The sequence below is a fragment of the Emydura macquarii genome, unplaced genomic scaffold, assembly GCF_026122565.2.
Source record: "Emydura macquarii macquarii isolate MOO-44397 ecotype Brisbane River unplaced genomic scaffold, CSIRO-AGI_Emac_v2 contig_1253, whole genome shotgun sequence".
NCBI lineage: Eukaryota > Metazoa > Chordata > Testudines > Chelidae > Emydura > Emydura macquarii.
The window spans coordinates 27,068,175-27,094,359 of NW_027131390.1; the positions used below are offsets into that span (position 1 = coordinate 27,068,175).

The 26,185-nt window shown below is 36.7% G+C and overlaps 1 long non-coding RNA gene across 5 annotated transcripts in view; it reads right to left on the reverse strand.

The window, feature by feature from the left end:
• Positions 1–25,892, reverse strand: part of LOC137153242 (uncharacterized) — a 296,206-nt gene extending 270,314 nt beyond the window's left edge. For 2 of the 5 annotated variants that reach the window (XR_010919735.1, XR_010919734.1), the window contains exon 1: positions 575–899. This is a non-coding gene — a long non-coding RNA (uncharacterized lncRNA). Of the gene's footprint in view, positions 1–436; positions 498–574; positions 900–25,042; positions 25,094–25,838 lie in introns of those variants that run through there. The other 3 variants (XR_010919738.1, XR_010919737.1, XR_010919736.1) reach the window with 3 other exon arrangements.
• Positions 25,893–26,185: the final 293 nt, after the last annotated feature.

The following is a 26,185-nucleotide window of genomic DNA, read 5'->3' on the forward strand; positions in this document are numbered from 1 at the left end:
AACTGCATAAATTATGAGCCTTTAACTGTGTGTTGCAGAAATGTGACATTTTAGTCTATTTATTTTCTTCTTATGCATCTTGAATATTTAGCAGAGAACAGACTTTTAAAAAAAAATTGGGCTTGCTCTTGGTTTGAAGGAATGCAGTATAATGGCACTTACTATTGTTTATGCTTCCATTTTATGAGAATTGGGAGAAAATGGAGGAATTACAAACCAGTACAACTCACTGGCAAACATTTCAGTATAAAAGTAGTTTTCCTTACTTTTGCTGCCTAAATGTGAGAATTAGAACATTATTTTTCTAATAAAAACAATGAATTGCAAATATTACACTCCATAACCTTTTCTATTGACACATCCTTACCCTACCCATCTTATCTTTTGGGAGATATCTAAAACATAGAAATAAAAAAAGAATTCAGAAATCACCTACTTGGTCACACAGATTTCATTTGGCATGGGCAATCTTCAGTTTTACTAACATTTACAGCCTCTCCTCCTTTTACTAATATAGACATTGGGCCACATTCAAGCTGCCTGTGTGTGATTGTGTCATGGGTTTACTACTCACAGCTGAGGTGCCTCTGTGTGGCTCATTTGGGGGATTATCTTTGGCCAGGTTGATACTCCCTCCTTTGGCTCCTCACTCGGTGGTATTTCCCTCAGGAGTCAGGTTACTCCATCGTCATGGCTTGGCCCTTCAGCCACTACACTGGAGTATCAAAGTTGCCCTGGACCAGATGTCTGGATTCACCGCCAGCAGTCTTGTACCACTTCCCAGTGGCTGCTAGGGGCTCCAAGGCCCACCTTCTTCACTGGGTTCTAGCCCAAGGATCCTATAACCAGCAGGTAAGGTCTATATAGTCCCCTTCCTTATTGCTGTTTCCCTGGGCTTCTTTGTATCATGCCTTCTCAGTCTCTTTCCCCCACCACTCTTCTGGGGTTGACACTTTTTCCACTGCTAGGATCTCGGGGCTTAATTCTCTATCTTGGGTTTCTTCCTTCTCCCCACTTCTCAGTGCCCAGAGAGTGACTGCTGACTCTGTCCCTGCAGCCCCTGCCTGCTGCAAACTTCCTGGCTTTATGCCTTATGCAGCTTCTCCCCCAGCTGGGCTTGATCAGCCATTAGTAATTTTAAATCAAGTGACTCTCCCTCAGGTGCAGCTTATAAACTTAATTGGCCCCTTAACCCTTTCCAGGCTGATGTAGGGTGAACACCTCATCACTGAGTGCAAGAGGAAAGAAGTTACAGAGCCCTTTCTTATCCCTGCACTCCTGCAGATGAAGCTGCCATTCTTGTCTTATGTGCGCTATGAATACAAGGTACAAGAAGTCATGTCACTGGTATTGAGTCTACACACCCTAAAGGGGAAGTGACTAGTACGACATCTGTCAATCAGAGGGCTTACTTGGGAGGGCACAAAAAGGAGGTGGAAGCGTAATTCCCAGATGCCGCATGGTGGTATAATGCATGATTCAGGAGTCCCTAGGCAGAATGCCTCTGGTGATTGCCACTGGTGTGTGCAACTCTGTAGCAACTGACTTGCCAATGGTGCAGGAGAGTCCCTAAAATGAAGTTATAGATTGAATTGCTGTTCCTTAGCCTTCAAAACCTTGTAAGATATCAGACAGAAATAATAAACTGGAATAATAAATGGAATTGTATGTTATTAGTCCACTGTAGTAATATACAACAACTAGCCTTTTGCAGCTCTATTTAGAGGAAGCTGAGGGAAAACACTTTAGCAGCATGGGGAATTTTTCTCCTTTCTCCTCCTTAAATTCCCTCCATCTCCTTAAAATTGGAAAAATGAAGATGCACTTCATGCATTTTCTCATTAAGTACAAGTTAAATATTATGGGCCAGCTCCTCAGCTGGTTTAAATTGGTGTAGCTATTAAGTCAAATGAAGACATGCCAATTTAAACAGGCAGAGGCACTCTCCTGATATTTGCAACATAATCCAGAAGTCTGAACCAGTGAATTATCACTCATTCATAATATGCCAATCCTTGGTCTCCTGCCTGATTGCTTTGCAATGTTCAAGCATCCCTTAATGTGGCAGCTGGGGATTACCTTGATTCACATATGAAGCAGGTTGCAATAGCTCTCTGCCACTTGCTTCTGGGCCCCCCCTTTCCAACATAAAGGTCTCTTCCCAGGCCAGGGGCAGCTACGCTCTGGCAGTCTTCACTGTTATTGACTCCTGGAGGCCATTACAAACCCATAGAATTTAGAGAGTTTTTATACTGCTTAACTTATGCCTGGAGCTGGTTTAGATTCTAGCCAGCACCAGTAGCCTGCAGGAAGAAAGGCAGTTTAGTCACCTTTCGTCAAGCTCTGCTCTGGTATAGCTGAAGATTTAGCTCGTTATATTCTCATGACATATTCTAACACAACATTTCAGTCAAACAAATTCTAAACAATCAGCTTTAAATGCCTCACTTAAATGTTTTAGTTTCTGCAGAAAGAATTCCAATAGCATATATAGTTAGGATTGTGCAAAACTTGATGATTCTGCCATACATGGGCTCATGGAAACTGTTTTTTCGGCCATGCACATTCAACATCCCTGAGAATTTCAGGTCTCAAGCAATGGAAACATATTGAAAACCAAACTCAGCTGACACTGACAAGTATCATGTCAAGAATGTAAAATTGTGCCTTCTGTTTGTCTCAGTATGTCTTGTGTGCCCATTGCTGGGGAATATGGGTAACAACCAAAACCATGAGTCTGCCCAGGTTCGTGTGAAAAGGTAATAAAACTGAAAACTAGGTAACATTCACATGGTTTGGGATTTTGTTGACATTATATCACAGCTCTGTTTATATCAAACATAGCATCATACTTGAGTCTGTTACTTGGTTAAGTCAAGGGGGGGAAAAGAAAAAGTAACCAAAAACCCAAACAAAGTTATTTAAATACTGAAACAATTAGCTGCCATTTAATTGTGTTACCTGTATAGTAAAAAAGTCATAGCCAAAAAAAAAAAAAAAAAAAAGTAAGACCTCATTGATAATGCATTTAACTCATTATTTTAAATGAGAAAGCAACAGACTGTCCATTTAATCTTGTACTCTATCTGAATCAAGGAAAAATATAGTAGAATGGGTGAGTTGTGACATACTTCATTAAAGAGTGTAATCATACAACTGAAGTATAAATTAAATATCAAATTAACAAATCTATATAAATATAAACTGCTCTTCATTTCTTACTAGTCAGGGGGAAAAACATCCAGGTTAGACTATTTTTGTTTTTCCAGCCTACCATGTCCACTACTTATAATGAAGGCTTTGATGCTTGTGGCAAATCATTTTAGTCATCATCAATTTGATGAAACTGTCATTTTTGCATTGTTTGACATTCATTTCTAGCTAAGGTTTATTTTCTGCTTATATTCTAGCCTGACAAGTGTAGCAGGGTAGAAAAAATTCAAAATGTCTTTGTCATAAAGAAATGGCTTAGGATGCAAGAGCTACTGAAATCACCCAGATAAAAATGCACAGCAATGAGCCTTTTGGACTAACCATTGTTTCAATGGGAAAGCTGTGCACATGTAGAATGTTCAAATAATTGTAGCCATTTCTAGAACAGGAATAAAAATACAAATATAAACACAGAAGAGAGACCTGAACGCTTTGGATAAAGGCCAGGCAACCTACTCTATCTTTCTTTAGGTGACTTGCTAGCAGAGTGTCTGTGTGTAAAGTGAAGAATTGTTAGAAAGTATAAGCGAGTGAAAAAGATTATGCATGTGAAAACCTACCTTAGCTGAAGACTTTGGTCAAATCAGACTTTATGTTTGGATATATTAGAACCAACTACTAAGATGCTGCCCACTCTAACAAAATGAATTCAGGAGTCTTGGTATCACTCTTCTAATTTGTAGTGTAGATGGGACTGTAGCCATGTTTATTACTGAGCTAATTTGAGCAGATTTAAGAATTTAGCTAAGTGGGAGAACATAGTTCAAGTCCTGTTTACACAGGAAACTGAAGCTGTGTTGTGCCTAGGTCCAGAGACAACTAAAACATAAATGGGTCCCCTGACCTGACTGCATTTGCAATGCAGAGAGGTTCCTAAGAACAGAATTTATACAAGTTTATCTCCTGATGCATGGAGGATAGTATTCCTGGGAGTGATACTCAAAGTGATACACTAGAATTTCTGTGTTCCACCTCTACTCATCACCAAATAAAATATAGAAAATGTTTGGAGAAAATATTAGTACTGTAGTATTTTATACTTGTATAGTGCCTCACAGATCTTATTCATAATATTTTTTCTTATTTTAATATGTTCAATGTCTTTTTATACCTTTCCTAAATAGATAGGAAATGCTATACTGCAACAGACTGCTAGTCCAGCATTGTTTCTGAAAGTGCTCATTATAGGAGCTTTGGAAGAAGGAATAATCTTATTAACCCCCAATAAGTGTACAAATATATACCATGCTGGAAATATTTTCTGATCCCAGCTGGTGATTGTTCACACCATTAGCATACAAGTCATTATTATAATTTCATCCTAATTAGTATAAGTGTCAGTATTACATAAATCTAAAAATAGAGATAATATTTAACGTTTTATTACCAACTTCATAAGATGTGTGTTCAGATTGTTATTTGATTGCCATTTAAAGACATCTATATTTACGAGAGAGAGGAGTGATATCCCAGAATGCATTCTGGTTTGATTAGAACATACAAGACAAATAAGGTCTAGAAATAGATAATGAAATATGGTAAGAGATTTCTAATATTTCCTGTTCTACACTGCAATAGTAAGTCCTTTACAGGCACATGTACTTTTAATTCTTGATCATCCATAGTTTACATTCAGGAAATGTACTGAAATGATGCAATGAGAAAGCGCAGGCTCTGCAAATGCCCCTCATTCCTGCTGCTCAAAATAAATTTGGGTATGATCAAGTGTTGAGTATTTTATTCAGGTCAAATGTAAGGAAAGTTAAATTTTGTATTTTTCCAAGAGGCATGGTAGAATGACCTGAAACTATTAAAATACTTTGCACAACATTTTAATTGGTTACAGTATCAATTTGTAACAGCATTTCATTTGCAGAGTATTTTACAGAATTTAATTTTTAGTTTTGTGAGAGATCTCAACTGTAGCAATATGCCGTGTGGGAGAGATGCTCAGTTGAGCACTCAAGCTGGACTTCTCTCAGTATAAACAAGAGGAGACTGCTGGAAGAACGTTCTCTGTAAGGGAGCCTCTGTTTTGGAACTCAGCCCCCAACTTCATCTGCCAGTGGCCAGATTTACTAACTTGCAGGGCATGGTTCCAAGCCCATATTTTTTCTCTCTTCTTTGAGTTTGTTCAGTAAGATGTAGGCTGAAATGTATAGATTTATGGGCAGCCCTTTGTTTATGTTGTGGTTTTTAACTTATGGGAGAAGAGCCAAATGCACAGGAAAGTTGTATGTTAAATCTGAGCAAATTTGTACATTACAGTAATTTAAGTTATAATAGTAATATTTTTGTAACAATTACATACTGTTTTTATAAGTAATTTTGTTTATCATCATTTTTGTTTGCTTTAGAGAAGAGCAGTGCTACAATGTGGTCCAATGCATGATTAAGCCAAATATTACTTTTAATTCCCATTTCCAAATCCTAGTCCCTCTATTTGGAGAAGGCTGTGTCCCACTACTTTCATGGAAGAACATGTAATCTCCTGCTAAAGCTGTCATCAGCACTCAACTGTGGATGAGTTGGCAGGAGGTTCACTGATTCAGGTTTTATGTCATGAGTTACCTTGGGAACACATCTGCTTTCCCCTAATCTTTGGAGCTGAAGTTTAAATGCTAATCTCAAAGAAAGGTCTCCATCTTAACCTCACAAAGTTCTATTGCCGCACAAGGCAGAATATTATTCTGTCCTCCCAGAAATCCCATAAGAAATTTTAATGTCGCTATTTCCATGCTGTGGGAAGCTAGTTTCTCTCAGTTACTAAGAATTCTTGACTGCTTTCAGTTCAATGGAACTCAAAGATGTGCACACTGAATTTTAACCTACTATTGCAGTACTCCTATGATATTTATGTTTTTTTATTCTAAAACCAAAATCTATTTTGTGTGTGAAGAGAAAAAGGATATTTGTGTGATTAAGGTATGAGTTAGCATGATTGGGAATTAGATAAAATCTGGATTCCATTCCTACCTCTGTCACAAACTTCCTGTATGACTTTATGACTCAACATCTGTGCTTCTCTTTCATCTGTAAAATAGGGCTAATAATACCTACCTCACAGGAATATTGTGGGGCTTGATTCATTGCCTGTGAAGTGTTGAGGTCCTTGGATGCAAAGCATCACAGGAGACTTTAGTAGTAGCAATTCTGAAAGCACAAGATTTACAAAAGAGCTGAGCTCCTAAGTAGGCCGCTACGTGAAGAGGCCAGATTTTGAAAGTTGAACAATGCCCCATAGCTGCTGGGTGAAGGATAATGTTGAAAATCTGGCTCATGATACTTCAGTCCACTCAGAGTCCACTATAAATTTCAGACAGGATTGTACTGCAGTCTTGAGCACTGTCAACAACAAACTCCCAACATCTGAAGAGAGTTGTACTCCAAAAATTCTACCACGTATTGGCTAACACATTCAAATTTGATTTTTAATAATTTGTAGCCATTCCTCATTCAGTATATAAGGCAAGAATATTAAACCAACTCAGGAGAGGAAACATTCAGTATCTGCACATTATGCATCTAAACATCTGATATAAGCAACATTGACTGATCTATTTTTGACACAGTCACAGCTCTGTTCCTTCAAATGTAGTATTGCAGAATTGCCATTTTGCTTTATAGACCCCTTTTCCATTTATTTTTGTTGCATAAATCATAAGTGACTGCCCAAATGTTCTCCACCTTATAGAAGTCATAATATAGACTAGCTTCTCTCTCTCTCTCACACGCCCCCCACCCTTTAATACTGCTTATTACAGCAGAGTAAAAGCAATTTGGTTCTCCCCATTTTTTTAAAACCACCACATACACCTTCTAAGAAACAATCTCTACCAATGTAAATTACTGCAGCTATATTGAATTCAGTAGAGGTGCATGGATTTACATCCGCAGAGGATTTGGCCCAAGCTGTGTTCACCTATGATATTTTCATTCTTTATGTCATTCTTGAGCAATGTTGGCATCTTTATGCACACCCCCCTCCCACGATTATAGAATTTAGTTTTAAAACAGTGAAAATACAGAAGTACACTATTGATTAAATAAATCACAAGTATTATAGTAAATCATATATATGATTTGAAAATGTTAATAGTTTTATTTATATATGCCAGCAAATGATGGATATAGTGTGTTTTCCCAAGGTATCAGATTACCATAACAATTCTTAAAAATAATCTCAGGTATATATGATTTCAAATTACCCATAACTATATGTGTACTATTATACTTAAATTACCTAACCCACTATGAATATGCTGTTAACATTTTGCTACTTTTAGAATCAAGCAGTAAAATCAAAAGTTTGTCAAGTGTGTGGAGTCATTAAAATGCTGTGAATATGGAAAGTTTTCTTTTATATTTTTATTCAAAACATGCAGAAGATAAATCAGAGCATCAACTCTTAGTGTAAGAAATAGAGATTATAGGTGATTCTCATAATGGCTTTTCAAAGTATCTGATGCATTGACCTGTGTCACTGGTCTCCTGTTAGCAGCACTCTGCTAAAAGTTAAATTGAAGAGGACTTTTCCTAACTATCCCAGTAACTTTCTAATTGTTTCCTTAGACTCCTGATTAAGAGCAAACAGATCTATGATTTCAAAACATCTTTAGGATTGTTCTTAAGACATTGTAGAACTGCAGAAGTTAGTGGAGTTACAGTGATAAGACAAAGCTGTGAAGGAGATCCCAATTCAAAATTGTACTAGTGTTTTGAAGAATGTATGCATGTGAACCTCAAAGGGTACAATCATCCCTTTCATGTGGTTGCAGATATTTATGTATTCTTGTCATATTCCCTATTGAGCATGTGTACATCATACTAGCAAGGGACTGCAGAAGATGTGAAGCAACAGGAATGCACAAATCAGAGGTGCAAACTCAAAGCCTTTACAGAAGAAAAAGGGGAATGGTGAATTCAGTACCAAAACATAGATGCAAGTAGAACCTATAAGAAGCCCTGCTGTTTTATACCTGTAAGCAGCATGGTGGTTTAAAAGAACAGTAGCAGTAGTGACAGAGACAGATTCCACTGGATAACTAAAAGGTGCCACAGATCTTAAAATGAGGTACTCAAAATTTATTGTGATATACAAAATCTTTTTGACCCTGATAAAGCAGGCAGAAGAGTCCAATATAAAGTGAGCCAAGACAAATTTATAACGTGCACATTTAAGCACTGCATAAAATGCAAAATACAGTCTTATTTGCCAGTTTGGAAAAAAACAGTTGCTCTTTAGTGTCATTCAGTTGCCCCATATTCTTTTCTCCACCACTGAACAGAGCATTAAATCACCAAGAGCTTTTTGTAACAAAATTAACACACAAAGACAGACTTGTAGAAAGTATTACATATAAAGAAACTGAATAATATAGTAGTGCCACCTATGCATGTCTAATTCCATCTTTTCATTTATGGATAAGGCAAGAAAATTAGAGATCAGCTGAGGAATAGGGAGAGATATAGTGGCTCAATCACTGACATTTTTGTATTAAAAAACCCTACAAACTCTAAATTCTTCCACTCTGAAACAAGCATGGGTATTCTTAAGAACATTTCTCAAACTGTTTATCCTATTTAGCAAATACAAAATAAACTGCATACATTTATATGGTGTTATCGCAACCATATACTAGATTTCCAATCTCACAGCCAAGATTCATAATCTATCAAAATCTGATGCTTCGTGATGGACCCAAATGTCAACATGGTGCCTGCATTGGACTTTACCTGCATATGCACTTTAGCATAGTTATACAATCTTACATTTTGCTGTAGTTTCATGTTTTGTTACAAACAAAAAACAACTCTGCCAAAAAAACCAAACTCACTAATTAAAACTTATACAGTGACAAACCTAAGAAAAATGTAAGATTTGGGGTCAAAGCAATATATCCTGATATAAGTATGGTAAGCACATCAAGATTTGTAAATGTCTGTCTCTAAAGCCTCTAATACTGGGGGACTGGACGTGATTTGCATAGCCCTGGTGCTTACATCCTGGGGTTTCCATAAGAGCAACAGTGGTGCCTAGTCTCATGGGAACTCTTATGGTGATTGGATTTTGCATGAAAATAACTAAGAACTATTTACCAGATGTCTTCAGCTGTCTTGGTATCTCTGCTAATCCATTGCCCTGTACAGACTGCATATTTTCCTAGCCTATTATTGCAACCTTTATTTTCTTCATTGAGCTTGGACTCCCTGGACTTGAAAATTGGCTCAGAATGTATGGCTCCCTACCAAACATTCACATTTCTAAATTGATGCACCCCATGAAATAAAACTGAGCTATACATTTGTCTGTGCGTCTATAGCTTCCCAGACAAACTCTTATGATGTGCATCTTGGGATACTGCAGGAAACCAATGCTATTGTGTAAAGTGACATGGAACCATTAGCCAGGACACCACGAATCCAGCTGATTTCTTTTTAAATACATAACCTCAGGAGGCTTCAGGATAAATTAATTCCAGTGTATGCTAGCACATACCAATGTCACCAATATAAAATACTACTGAATCATTTCCTCACATTATTGTACTCATGGCAAAGCTCCAGTATCTCCAAACCTGAATATATGTTCAGAATGTATTATAGTGTATATATTATGCACAAAATAGTAAGTATATCAGATGTTTAAAATAATTAAAATATTTCCAGGTGGTCCATTAAATCATGATAACGACTGCACATGGCAAGTGTTCTAAAAAGGATCAACTGCATAAATTTCCCACTTAAACTAAGTCCAACCAATATTCTTACTTAGACAAGAAGGGCCAAAGTTTAAAGAGCAGTCTCTAAATTTGTGTACCTGAAGAATGCACTTACTTTTCAATGGAAATAAAATTTAGATTTGTTCACACAAAACAAGTACTGAGATGCAACAAGCACCTGATTTTGATTTGCAATTGTCATTTAAATGCACAATTCAAATTTTAGACAAGTTATTTCGGACCTGCATATTTATAGAAAGGTTTGAAACAAAATTGAAAATTTGATCCTAAATGCTAATCCAAATTTTAAACTATAATTTCAGCAGGCCACACATTATTTTACATCTGCTATATGCCATATAATAGAAACCATATGTTAATCTTTAACATGAAATGCTTAAGGCATATCTTACATTGGATGCCTGTTTCAGAGGGGTAGCCCTGTTAGTCAGTATACAGAAAAAACAACAAGAGTTTTGTAGCACTTTAAAGACTAACAAATTTAATTTCTGAAGGCATAAGCTTTCGTGGGCTGTAATCCACTTCATCAGATGTAAGGAATAGAAATCAGATTGGGTGCGCGTGTGAGCGCGCACACACACACGCACACACACGATGGAAGCTGGAGCTGGTAGCTGAACTTTGTGACTTTGTCCTGACCCACAACTACTTCAGATTTGGAGGCAATCTATACCTTCAAGTCAGTGGCACAGCTATGGGCACCCACATGGCCCCACAGTATGCCAACATTTTTATGGTGGACCTAGAACACCACTTCCTCAACACTCGACCCCAAGCACCTCTCCTTTATTTATGCTACATTGATGACGTTTTCATCATCTGGACCCACGGGAAAGAGTCCCTCGAAGAATTCCATCGGGATTTCAATAGTTTCCACCCCACCATCATCCTCAGCTTGGATCAGTCCACACAAGAAATCTACTTCTTGGACAATACAATACAAATAAAAGGATGGTCACATTAATACCACGCTACACTGGAAACCAACTGACCACAATACATATCTTCATGCCTCCAGCTTCCACCCTGGACACATTACACGGTCCATTGTCTACAGCCAAGCCTTAAGATACAACTGGATTTGCTCTGATCTCTCAGACAGAGACAAACACCTCCAGGATCTCCATAAAACATTCTTAAAACTACAATACCCACCTGGAAAGGTGAAGAAACAAATTGACAGAGCGAGATGGGTACCCAGAAGTCACCTACTACAAGACAGACCCAACAAAGAAAACAGAACACCACTGGCCATCACCAACAGCCCCCAGATAAAATCTCTCCAACACATCATTAAGGATCTACAACCTATTCTAGCAGATGATCCCTCACTCGCGCAAGCTGTGGGAGGCAGACCTATCTTTGCTTACAGACAGACCCTCAACCTGAAGCAAATACTCACCAGCAATCGTACACCATACAAGAAGATCACTAACCCAGGGACATACCACTGCAACAAACCGCATTGTCAGCTCTGCCTGCACATCGACTCTAGTGACACCATCACAGGTCCTAACTATATCGGCCACACCATAAGAAGCTCATTCACCTGCACATCTACTAATGTTATATATGCCATCATGTGCCAGCAATGCCCCTGTCATGTACATTGGCCAAACCGGACTGTCACTATGCAAAAGAATAAATGGACACAAATCAGACATAAAAATGGTAACATCCATAAACCAGTCAGAGAGCATTTCAATCTCCCAGGACGCTCTGTAGCTGATTTGAAAGTTGCCATACTTCTACAAAAAAACTTCGGAAACAGACTTCAGCGAGAAACTGCAGAGCTGGAACTCATCTGCAAATTTGACACAATCAAACTGGGTCTAAATAGGACTTGGAATGGTTCTCATTACAATTTGTCATTGTTCACACATTCTCACCTCTTAATCAATGGTTGTGAATAGGCCTCAACTACTCTAACTGAATGGACTTTGCTTATACCTAACTTCCCCATTGTTGTACCTTAACCTTAGATGTAGATATATATACCCCCGATCTGATTTCTATTCCTTACATCTGACGAAGAGGGTTACAGCCCACGAAAGCTTATGCCTGCAGAAATTAAATTTGATAGTCTTTAAAGTGCTACAGAACTCTTGTTTTTACTGGATGCCTGAATTTCCTATACTACATGAAGAATACTACTTCTGCATAGCATGTCAAACTGATTAACAATCAACGATTCAATGGCTAGAAAGAATGATACATAGGTATCTCAAATTTCTTTGGGATAATATTAATACATTTGCAAAGTCAAATGAGATATCAAGTGCAAATGATCGAAACAGTACCCTGTTCATGGGGGGGAAAAAAAACAGGTGGCTGATTATCCTCTTGAATATGATGTTACAAGTTAGCCAATGTGTTCAGCACAAGCTCACTATACCTCACTAAATAATGTTTCAGGAATTAAAGTTATGGAAGATGATATTATGGATTTTATATTAGAAACATTATTAGAGTTCTACACTAATTTCCGTAATCACTTTGCCTCATATAACTATTAGCATTACTTATAGCTTGAAAATGTCTCCTTCTGTCTTCAGAAGTGAGTTGGAAATAAAAGTTTGGGGAGTAGGAGATGGAATAAAGTATTTTTGTTCATGTCTATTTTTCTGTATACTACAAAACATTATGATTCTATCTATATATAAAATGGTTACCACTGAGAGTCAGCATTCAATCAAAATTATTACATTAGGATTATTTGTAATATTCTTTTATCCAAGATATCAGAATGACTTAATATGTAACTAGACAAGCCTCAGTGGAAAGAGTCCTCCTTGCCAACATCACATATTAGCTAGATTAGAAAGATAAGGTGGATGAAGTAAATTGGTCCATAAAAGATATTACCTCATCCACCTTGTCTTTCCACTATTCTGGGAATGACATGGCTACAGAACTGCATATTAAGTAGATGTCAGCTATCAAATCCTAGTCTAGGGAAAAATAGTACAGTATCAGCAATCAGTACATGACATACTCCTTTCTTTGAGAAGTTCAGATATCTGAGAATTAACTAGTGCAAAAACAAAACAAAACAAAATCCTAAGGACCAGAGGGAAGTTTAAGTTAAGGTCTGCTGATGCATGCATAAAAAGAAATCAGTATTTTTTATGAAAAATATATTTGTTGAAGAAATCTCTTCTCTTTCCTTTATGTTAATTAGCATGTCTATTATACAGAACACATTGGCTAAAGTCAGAATGCTTCTTCCTGTTCCTTCTTTGCACATTGTGCATATAAATTCCCATTATATTTGTTTTCCAAACAAATTCCATCTTCCTTCACAGGTTATGAAAATCTTTAACTACAGGAAACAAAATAATCCATCCGACTTTCCAGGACCACACACTTTAGAACTACTCTTTTAGGATGAAATTCATCCCTATGGAGAGGGCTAGCAAAAAGACTTTGCACAATTCAATTCACCCAATAAAAAGCCTATTCTGAGGAATTAATTGGGAATTAAGTGGCACACAAACATGCTGGCCTTTCACACAGAGGGCAGTTTCATTCTTCCTGTATTTATAACAGTGCACATCTGGTTTGCTGTTAACAAAAAAATATTAATGAGGAAGAACTTAAGTCTCCTCTCTTTTAAAGAGTCAGTTCAAGGAGGGTGTCCTGTGTGCAATGGGCAACGTGAAGGAAGACCTTCAGTATCAGCTTATTTCCTTAGCAGTGATGTAATTATAGCAGCTGCTCAGCCCTGGAATATACCAAAAACTCCTAAAATACCTGAGTAGTGTGCCAGGGCTTGATGTGTGTGGCAGTGAATTCAATCCCGTGCTCACTAACTGCAATATATACAAACTATTCTGGCAAATCTATGAGCATGGGCTCTGCATATACCGCCCAAAAGCAGAAACGATATACTTCTAAAGTAATTATCAAAGGCACTGAGCTTACAATTTTATGATCTCTTTCCCCTGCTCTTCTCTAACCATGAAAATGGTTTATTACCCTATTGACATCTGTAGCCTAATACCCAGGCTCATCATGAGTGTAGTCAATGAAAACTGACATTTTCCACATCCTGAGGTGAACATCAAGTTAATTAAACATCATAGTAGAGCACTGTAGCCTTTTAATTGTCTTGCATTTTGTTTGGTTTATAAAAATCAGGCTGTTTCAGAATATAAGAACATCCTAATATCAAGATCTCTGCACATCCCCTACCAGTCAGTGCTACAATGAGACATCAGAGGCTTTACTGTCAGCAGGCTAGTGCTGCCAGCACTGATGTTAAAAAAAAAAAAAAAAAAAAGAAATAGCGATGGTGACACTGATGACATTGAGAATCTGACATTGCACATTATCTTGCCTTTCAGTCACACAGAGATCATAATAGCAACAAAGCTACATCATGCGGTTTGACTCCTTCACAATAGGGGAGAGGAGTAATGAGCACAAAGAGTCTGTGCAAGACCCCCTGCGCTGTAGACTCCATATACAACCCTGGAATAGCTGGGCATGCAGAAGCAGCCATGTAGGCCGAAGGAATCTGTTTCTCCATCAGCTTACTTGTTAGCAGGCTAAGGGCCACTGGATGCAAACTGGATGGAGCCAGTGGCAGGGAATCCTATTATAGGGGCGAACACTAAACACAATTACTGGCAATAGGTAAAAGTGTCGGAGGTGTGATTTTTAAGTCGATTTTGTCCCTTTAACTTCATTAAGTCTCAAAAGAATTACTAATAACTTCCCGTGTCCAACATTTATATTGGGGTAGCCTCTAAAGGCCACAGCAGGTTGGGCCCTATTGTGCTATGTACTGTACAAACATGAGACAAAAGGACAGTTCTTGCCCCCACCCAGTCTAATTTGTCTTGAATAAACCCAAAATCATCATATAACTAGAAAATATTCTGACTGGGGGATAAGTGAACAAATTAAAAGTACATAATTTTTCTTTCCCTCTCTCAATCAGATATGATTGTAGACCAGTTACTTATAATGCACTTACAAAATAGAATTACCTATTAGCATCAATCACCTGTCAAAGCATATACAAAACCTGACATATATGAAAATTCTCCATTTGATCTAAGAATGACCTAATGTGCATGTCCTTTAATAAGGGTATTCTGAAAATGAGCTGTTTTCTTGATTTTATAGCTAGACAACATTGATTCAAAATGAGAAGCAGTAATTAGAAAAACGTGTTCTGTTATAACGTTGCTGAAAATCAATAAAACTGCATTATTTACTTTGCTCTTTATGATATGCAATAATGTAGCAGATATGTTATGCTTACTGAACTAAGCCTTTGTTCACTCATTTTTGTACATATCAACATAAAAACAATTTCTTAGAACTGTATAAGTAATGAGCGCTGTATCTTAAACTAATCAAGAATGCATGACTGAGACTTACTAAGTTGTCATTATATAGCCTTGCTAGCAAAAACTTCACCTGAAACTGTAAATCACTATACAATATCTGCAAACAGGCATGCTATACGAAGTAATTCAGAAGTAATAGAAATCAGGAATGATTTATGGTTTGGGAAATATCTGCTGAAACCCAAGAGCTTTTTGACAAGAGTGAACAAGAACATACCAAGCATACTGTACTGGTGGACCGTATCATTTCCTGACTAAGGAAAAACTATAATAACTTATATATTGCTTATATTTACTCAAAAAAAAAAAAAAAAAAAAAAAAAAAAAAAAGAGGCAAATAATTCAGGAGTGTGTGTCAAAACACTTCAGAAAGAACTGATTTTATAAAATAAGCTAATAATGGATTTCTGTAGCAATAAAGTAAAGCAAAATAAAAGCATGTGGCCTTAACCTGTTAGATTTATGTTTAAATTCCATTGCTTTATCTAAACTGAAGGTGGGAAACATGTGGGCTGCCTAGAAGTATATTATATTCTGCATGATAAGTGACCTACTGTAGTAGAGACATTGAAATTGCTATGTGGAAAATCAGCTGTCAAGGACAGAGGAAACAAAGCACAACAGTTGATTTTTGCTTTGAGCTAAAAAGTCCTAATAAAGAGAGGAAGGCTTTTGATCAACTCTATGGAATTAGTAGACCCATCACAGGAATAATAGCATGAAGTTATGCACAGGAAAATTTAAGTTGAATTTCAGGAAATTCAGTGGGGTGCATCTGCAAGACTTTATCTTCATGGGGAAATTGGAAGCTTTACAACTTCAATTATTTAAAATCTTGTTCTCTACATTATATTCTTAATTGTTTTCTCCAACAAGCCAGCATTGACCATGAGCAGAACTAGGTAGCCCACTGATTTCACCCATTTCTAACTTCTATGAATACCAAAAGAATGAAAGCTGAATTTCCAGTTTGATAGAATATGAGCTGGAGAGATGAATTTTTTTTTTTTTTTTTTTTTTTTTTTAAAAGAAATCAACCTAATAGTGAAAAACAGAAAATAAACGATAGTTATTGAGAACTATCAACAGCTTCTAATAGAGAATCAAAAAGTGCAAAATGATATCTTTTAGCTCCCACAGACATTAGAATACAATTTGTTTTCCAATACAGATAAATGAAAGATACCAGAATAGGAAAAGCCAAGGATTCCTAACAATCTTGCTGATTGATTGGGTGTTAGGCATTTAGTAAGAAAGACAAAACATACTGATGAGGACAGGATTCTACTGATACTTAGAGTCAGAAAATTAGAGCACTTCCAGCTGTTTGTTTAATAAGTAACATTTTTCAGTGGATACATCAATGAAGTGGATATGGTAAAGTAAATAATCAGGGAAATTTCTAAACCAGACAATGTTTTTAAGCAAAAAGTTAGTGCTAACTTGACATTTCAGATTCAGGAAGTGTAATTTTGCAACAAGAAAAAGTTACAAGGTGTGTTTATAAAAAATAAAAACTCTATTTGACTTTAGTGCATAAAGGTCTATTCAGATAGATCAGATTGCAGAATCAGAGACTAAGTTTGCATAATGCTATTAAATTGTAAAGCACTACATAACTGCTACAATTATAATAAGCAACCACAACAATTTAGCTGAAAATGGAATTTTTCAGATTAAATGAATGAGCAAACAAAAAATGCTTCCTTTGCAATAGCTAAAAATGTTAAAATGACTAAAAAGTAAATCTTAAGTATGATTATTTGCACAATAGCCTAGTTATAAACAAATCTGAGTAAGATGCATACACGTATTAGGTGTGGATGATCTGTACCTTTTGCATTTTTTAAATTTTCTTGTAGAATTTCAACCCCCTAATTTGGGAGGGAATTTTAATTTTATCAATCCAAAATATGGGAAAGAAAGTAAACTATTACTATCAGACTCTTTCTGTCCCCCTATAGATCTGCCCTTCCTCCATGCAAAAAAAAAACAAAACAAAACCTAATACTGAATCTAAAAGATGCATTCACAAAGAAACATCCCAACAATGAAGAATGTACTTTCTATTCCCCTTTACATAAAATACGCCACCATAGATTCTACACTGTTAAGTCTTCTTAGGTATTCAGTTTACCCTATGTACCATATTTTTATATGATTCAAAATCCAGAAGAATCACAACAGCATGAACATTTTTTAAAGAGTGTACTTTGACAACATTTTAGGAGAGAAATGTTTAACGATAGATTGGTACTGTGAAATGATGAACCATTTTGATTTGTCAGGAATTTCTTAAAGCATTGTTAAGAATATAGGTAATGGCAAATGAATCAATTTATGCAATATTTAAAGTATAAATCATTCAGGGTCTGACAATAAATATTGAAGTCATTAGGAGTATTTTCACTGAATTCAGTGGATCAGGACCCTTTTGCAGAAAATGAGAAGGGATCTAAAACAAAATGGGTCGGTCTTCATTTTTATTTGGTAGGGCAACTCCTCTCAAAATAAACATACCATCATCTGTGTGTTTTTCAAATGATACTATGTACATTCATAAATGCCTTAGAAATAAAATGTGACTGTTTCATGTGAGGAAAAAAAAGCAGCAACTTTACCATACAAAATGGGAAGGTTGACTATAACCAACCTAAAATTCAACTGCGCAGACACTTATGCACGTGATTAACTTTAAGCATATATGTATTGTCCCACTAGATTGGCATATGTGCTTAAAGTTAAACTCATGCATAAATACTTTCAGGAGCAGGACCTGCAAGCTTTGTTATTGCACTGTGAAGTTAAGTTCTCTAATTCCACTATTTACTGACATTTTTATACCTTCAGAATGGACCACATTGTATTTTCATCTATCTCCAGCAGGAGTTATATAAAAAAATAGAAACTGTGTCTCACATCTATCTCTACTAGATAAAGCAGTTACACAACAGCACCATATGACCCTCCAAAGAAGTGAAATGTGGAATGCCATCAGAAAATCTCTCCAATGAAGATTCTCTCACAAATCTCTCCTATTGCTCACTCCATTGCCAGATAAATACTCATCTTAAAATATCTTTTGAGAAAGCAAAGATATTTCTTTATTAGATATTCTGATGGAAGATTCACTTACAATATTTTAACAACTTAATATGGAGTACTAGATCACAGATAAACTGTCTTTTCAAAATTTTTCAGCTTCCCCTGCATAGATCCTTCTCCCTTAAGAAATATAGACTATTATGACACTTGCTAAATGTTTCACTACTGCTTATAACGTAATGGCATAGAACAGAGTTTTTAATATCATGGGAGCATTGAATAGGACTATAATTCCCCCATGTAGAAAACTCAAATACTGTGCTTTCATTAACTCAAAATACAACACTCTGTTAGTCGTATAAACATAATATTGGTTGCTAATCCTATGATGTTGGTATTTACCACAGCAAACCTTGCTTTTTAAAGGCTTGTTTGGTGTAACATTCAGACAACCAATCCTGGCTCCAAAAATGTACAGAATTCTGGAATTCAGAATTCTCTTCAAGAAGCAAACAATTACAAAATGGATTAAAAAATACAAATCTGACAGGAGCGGTTCCCTGCAGAATTCCTTCAAGTTGTCTCCCTGTGCAGATACTCACTGGTTTTTCTTGTACTTGACTGATAGCTCACTAGCTTCAATCTAAGTAGCAAATATAAGTATCTCCTTACTTCTTAGTCATCACTAGAATTTAACAATTCTATCATCATAATGGTAACAGTGACATGTCAAACTATACATACCAAATACATGAATACAAGCCTCAACGTGAATTCTATATACACTTTTATGCAAGCCTCATTACTTTAAATTTGCACATTTAGGTCACCATGGATTACAGTTATTAGTCTTCCTCCAACTCACTATCTCATTATCAAACATAAGGGAGCCTTTGCTTGCTTAATGTGAACATAAAAAAGTCATTCAAACTTATCTACATATGCAACTATAAGAGTTATGTGGGACCGACAGCTCACTATTTGGCTGTAATCCACTTAGTAGAGGGTAGGGAAATAACTTCTTAGCACCCACAAATATAGTTTACAGTTTACAATGGTTCTCTTAAAAATCTACCCAACTGAACTGGTGATGGAGTTGGGAAGAAAACACACTTCTCTGAAACTATTCTTATCCCAAAGTTGGGATTCTATAAAGACTTTCCTAGCCATGGCTCATTTTCAAGCTATCCTTCCTCTACAGTAAACAGGTCCAATGTTCGGCAGTTTCTGCAGTGATTATGATGCCTCTAGCAGTGTTCATTGAATCAGGACATTCTTCTACCTCACTGGATTTGAAGGATTTAGTTGTTACAGATCATAAATGGATTCTTGCATCACATTGGGAATCCCTGGGTTGCTTCAGTTGAGGTCTCATCTCTTTAAAAGTCTCTTTACAAATCAGTTTAAAATTTAATAAAAGTATTGCAAATCTTGAGATCTAAAGCTCAAGCCTGTTTGTGAATACTGTCATTGAACACAGATATAGGAAACAGATAGATCTTCTTAATTCCTTTGTTTGACTGATACTCCCAGTGTCCCTCCTACCTACATATTGGGCGGATGCTTCTACTGGGTGGCCTCATATGTATTATGTTCTCCGTCCCCACCAGTTGCATTTCTGCATAGGGAACTCAGTATCCTGAAGAGGCATTTAGTAGTAGTACAAGTATTTATACATAAGGAAGACTGTATTTCCTCCAGACCGAGAGAGAGAGAGAGAGAGAGAGAGAGAGAGAGAGAGAGGGGAAGGGCTTATTGCAATGGATATTAGTGCTGGTATTTTCTCTTAGTACGGGATGCACAGTGGCTGTACCAAAGGGAGTGTGCATGACATTGGAGCTGACTAGAGTACTACGATTCCATTTAATTTGTGACGGGCAAGTGACTTTCAAAAGTTTTGTTCCACTTTGGAATGAAACCAGAATGTTTTAAACATTTTTGTGAAAACAAAGTTGTGTCATAATATCCACTTTTGCATCAAAACCTGAAGGCGTAAACATTGCTCTCGCCTGTGATGTGGGAGATGAAGAAATTACTCAGATTGTGCAGTAACGATAGTTTTTCAAGATAAGTGTCCCTATGGATGCTCCACTGTAGATGTGTCTGCATCCCTGTGCTGATTGGAAAACTTTGGTAGTAGTGTCCATTGAGCCCACACATGAGCGCTCTCTCTCCTCGTGCTACCCCATGAGGCTAGCTACTGCACATGGGCTAACCGTCCTCAGTTCCTTCTCTACCACAGAGTCATAGCGAGGACTCTGAAGTAGAGGGGAGGAGGAAGGGTAGTGGAGATGCAGCATATTTACACAAAACTTCGTTTTGTCAAAAATGTTCTGACCAGCTGTAGTTGCTATGTAGTTACTCTTTTCATTTCTGCTCAGAGCACTACATGTACAGAAGCAGAACAAGGAGCAATTATGCCTGTTAGGACTTCCTGTTACTGCTGGATATGATGGGGATGGAGAAAAGGGAAATCACACAGCAATGTTTCTCCTCAAAGTCACATTCCCATAGCTGGTACCAGTGGCAACTTCAAAGTCTAGAGTTTCACCTCACCATGCTACATACGCCTCAGAAGTACAATCTCATGAAATGCTGGTGGTAGCAAAGTACCCCCATTAGAAGAATATATACCAACTGCATATACCACAGGTAACTAAACAAAAGGCTTTGTGACAAGACTATCAGTATCAGGAAACATGCTTCAATGGCATGACATGAAATTCATTTAGTTGGGCCACATAAGCAACTTCCTTGACCTGGTAATTAATATATCAGAATATTGGAAGTAGTTGATATAACCTTAGAGAAAAAATATATGCTAACAACATTTTCCTAATTCACACACCCCAGTCTAAAAACATCTGTCTCTTTGAAAATTGGATTCCTATATATATATATATAGGTTACAGATCTGCCAAATTTTGTAAGTACAGATAAATAATTGTTATTTGAAAAACTACTGAGCAGATTGATTGAAGCAACTGGATTAACAGGGGCAAGTGATCATTACTGTTGATTCTGCTCTTCTACCGCCATACTTCTGAGTAGTAATAACCAATCATAAATAGTCACTTTTTGATTAGTGAGAGGCCAGAACTAAAATATTCAATTAGAGGCAGTGCACTAGAATAGTCTACAACTATCATGTTCAGAGTGCCTTCCTTAATGGATAGCTTCAACTACCATGCACGTTTGTGTTATGGGAACGTCTATGTACTCTAGAACTTGTGTTTTCACTCCATAGCATGAGCAGTCTCAGAAGTATGCTTCCAGGAGTGATCATATCCTTCATTGCACTAAAAATCCGGCTGATCTGGCATAAAATCCAAGTTTAGGAATGCCTCCAAACAACACCCTTCTCCTCCAAGTTTAACTTAAAATCCTTAGAACACTATTTTTGGAGTCATGCAGTTTTTATTATACACAACTCTTGCAAAAAATAAACTAATTATTAAGTGTCAATATTTGTACTGATTTTCTAAAATGTCACAGATAGGGACAAAGGCATCACATTCTTTATAAGCATGTTTATGTATTGGTCTCAAACATTTAGCAGTGGGCAAAAATGACTCTCTGTACATGTTGAGTCACTGATATATTTTTTATGTAGTTACTATTTTCTAATGGGCTCACACATACGTTTTATGGATTCTCTCTTCTAAATCTAAAATGCTTAACTAAAGAGACATCCATAGTCATTCTAATTCTGCAGGGTTCAAGTTTAGCATATGTGTACAGTGTCCAAATTTTTGCCAATAATGTTCAAGTCTAATGCAGATCAACTGGACACTTTCACTGTGATCAGCATGAATATTAAGAACCAGACACTCAGCTAGCATAGATTATTATAGCTCTGATTTTAGAGAAGCTGAGGATTGGGCGCCAGAAAGGATGAACTGGAGTCTCATATTAATATAGCAAGCTATAAAACTACTCTGACAGGAACAGAAAACGAAGTCAGCTCAATTCTACATCTTTACATACTTTATTCATTACTGAGTTATGTGCCTCAACCACTTGAGAAAATCACCGGTAGTGCACTACTATAACTATCGTGCCTTCCTTCAGGGATATGAGAAGTCTACTAGTTGCCCACTAATGCACACCATAACAGGAGTTTTATTATAGTACATTTAAAAAAAATCAAGAAGCATTTATGTGCTTTTATAGATTTTTTTAATCCAAAATAAGCTATGCATCAGTATACCCAGAAAAAAAAATCATTACTTTCTAAAGAAAGAAAGAATTCTAAGAGCATTGAGGGGTCATTTGCAACCATTTAGAGGCATAGAAAATAACAGGTGGGTTGCTAATCTTTTGTAGTGATAAAAGGTTCCTAAGATAGTGGCTGTCTATACACAAGTCTGGTACCAGTTTAAATAAAGTTTTAAAAAAAATAGATTTAGTTAAATCGGTACAACTCCTGAGGACATATTTAAAATAAATTAGTAATCTTCTCCCCAGATATGCATTGGTTGTTCAGGATAAGAATAATACCTAGCTCTGATATACAATTTCATTAGCAAGTTTCAAAGCTCAAAAGCTTTACAAAGTAGGTAATCAGGATACACTAAATAGATTTAGCTGTTTTATCTTCTCACTACGAGGCAGACACGCAAGTCATTTTTGGAGCTCTTTTCTGAATCCTTTCCAATTTGTCAATATCCGGTAATGGTCTCACTAATGCCATCTATAGAGGTCATATGTTCTCTTTATTTCTGCTCATAAAAATCAGAGACTGCACCAGCTTTCAGCCACCTCAGCGCACTGCGAGTTCACATGCAGATGTTTATCCACTATGGCCCTTAAGTCCCTTATAGAGTTACTGCTTTCCAAAACAAAGTATCCCAGCCTATTCTACATTCTTTGTTTCTAGATGGTTGACTTCACATCATATGTCTGATTCTCAGATGTCAGGCATTTGACAAGGTTCCCACCATACAGCCAATGCAGACTTTCTTCAGCCCACCCCTGAATCTTCTCAATCTCCCTCCCACAAGTGGGGGTAGATGATACCATGGGGGACCTCAGTCTGTGAAGACTACAGATCTCACCTTCCTTTTACAAGAAAAAAGTCCACCAGCGAAATTCCAGGTCTAAGTCACTTCTGAGTCCTGGCCTTTTTTACCTTTATCTGCAATGGACACTGGCCACAAGTTGCCATGAATTAAACATTCATATATTATCCTCTCAACACTAAAATTCCTACTCTTACTCCTTTTAACCTGAACTGTGGCTCTACAATACTGTAAGTCTAAAAAACTCTGGACCCCTGCCAATTTGGCCTAAACAGGGAAACAGTGAGACTCTGAGCTTACAATCTTGTTTTAGATTTGACTCCTTGAAATTGTAAAAAACAATGGGGAGATAGGGTAGGTACATGGGGTAAGAAAGGACAGACATTACAGTAATATCGCAAGAGGATTCATTTACAGAATGTACCTATCTTTATTGTGCCTTTAAAATTCTCTGTTTTTTAATAGTAAATGCTACTCACATATGTCAGACAAGAGATGTGGGATTTTAGGAGAGATTTAAAACTGGTATCAACAAGGCATCCTATGCTCAGGTGGGAGCATAGGGGCAGAAATAGAAAAAAGATTTGTTTTCAAGTCAAAACTAATTAGCTGAGGTGGGGAGAAGTCATTACACGGTGGCTCCAATTAAGCAGGAACAATGAGACAGCACTTAAAGCACTATTCATCTTCAAAGAGCTGTTCAAATATTAACTGCTTAATGCTCTTAACAGCCCAGTGAGATGAGCAAGGAGTCTAATTTTACAGAATATGTGAGAGGAAAGAATAGTCAGCATGCTAATAAATCCTAGGCTACTGGAATGGTTAAAGCCAAAATGGCACAGTGCTAGTTTTAATGGTGTCACGGCTTGGAGAGGTTGACGGAGTGTAGATTCAACTACATTCAACGAACCCTCTGAAAAGTGATTATTAATCTATCATGTTCATGTAATTTTGATTCTTTACAATTAAAGTTCCAATTTAAAGTTGAGGATGCCTTGTGGATATTGGCTTTTATAAGCCAAGGTTAGAGGTAAGCCCCAAGAACGTCCAAAACCCAAGATAAATAGGTCATTTATGGCAGTTTGTCACAACAACAACTGTTAGCTAATTCCAAGATAGGATTAATTTAGACATTTGACCAGTAAACCAAAGGCTCAATTTCTCATTGTCAACCCCTGAGCTATCTTATCTCCATTTGCACAGATATAAAATATATATATAGGAATCAAACTTACATCAATAGAATTGCAGTGCAAAGTGGTGCCAAATAAACGCTAGGGTAGTTGCCAACTGATGAATTTTTAATATAGAAGATGAAATTCATCATCATCTACAGTCAATAGTTAACTGTCTTACATTTTAATTCTTTTACATACTTAAATAAAGTTATCTTTACCAGATGGTATATATCAAGAGAGAATTTTTGTTACAAAGTTTCCTTTGTCATGCCTCAGTCTGATGCTGCTTAGCACACACAGACATTTAAAAAGTAAGGGAGACATTGTGTCCTTCTTTAAAATAGTACTTCTAATTTATTTTTATGCCATTGTACAGAAGACTTGCAAAAAAATCATGAAAACTATCTGCAGTAGCTGAGCACAAAACAGATTTGCTCACCCTTGCATCAAGAGGTTGAGAAAAATTAACATATTTAACTTACCAATAAAAAACCTTGTCCTAGGTGAACAAGCAAGTAGAATTTTTCAAGGCTGATGTGAACAGAAAATAATTGTTATATTGGTATAAGTAGCATAAGTGTAATTCACACTTTTATTTTACTAGCATATTGGCTATCAAGTTCTACAATAGAGATTGATTCAAAAGGTTCTTGACCTGTGAATCATTTGAATCACAAACATGATTTTTAAAACTTTGTAGGACTTTTTGCATTTTTTACCCTAGAAAAGAAAGTACTGATTGTTTCCATATAAATGTACACTGTATTAATATGGAAAAATCTTTCCTGTCACATGCACACAGCTATTTATTACGTGGGTGAGAGATCTGCAATCCAAGCTGATAAAATTGAGTCAGACAGAAAAACAATGAGCCCTGCTCCAGCATACAGAATGCAATTTTACAAAGCGAAAAAATACCCAGAGGAATCAGTGAGAAGGGGATTATAAGATAAGTAAAGTCCAGCAGTTTTTATTCGGCACTGGCTTACCGCATAGCTTTTTCATAAATACACAATGTAATCATGGGACAGAGCAGTTAATTAAAAGAAATGATTGAAGGTACATCATATGACCTACAACAAGCAAAAGCAGCCACAAAGAAAATACTTATTTTAATTTCAAAGGTTATTTGCCTATTGCCTTTAAAATAGTGGAGGAAATATTGTGGTGATGCACTTCTCCTCACCATGAATCCCACCACCACACAGAAAACAGAATTTAAGAACCCCTTCTTTAAGTCAACTGAGTCTTTTACTTAGAGATGTTGAGGATACCTACCTACTTACAGAAGTTCAAGGTATCCAAAAAGCATGGGGTGCAATAAATCAAGGAAGGCATAATCAGCTAGGGGACAAACACCAACAAGTTTAGAAGTCCAATTGACTGATTTGCCCAGGCATTTTAGTGCCTGGTCAAAAACTTCCTACAGTCAATGATTTAAACTGAGATAAAAAGACTTAATTCAGCCTGGTTTCCAAATGAATTTAATCAACAAAGGGCAGTTCCCTGTGCTTATAGCCACCCACTATAATAAGCCATTTGCAACTAATACAGCTTACTTACTTCAAGGAGACTACTTCCTAATGCCAGCCAGCCTCAGCTACCCTAAGCACCAGAGCCAGTTT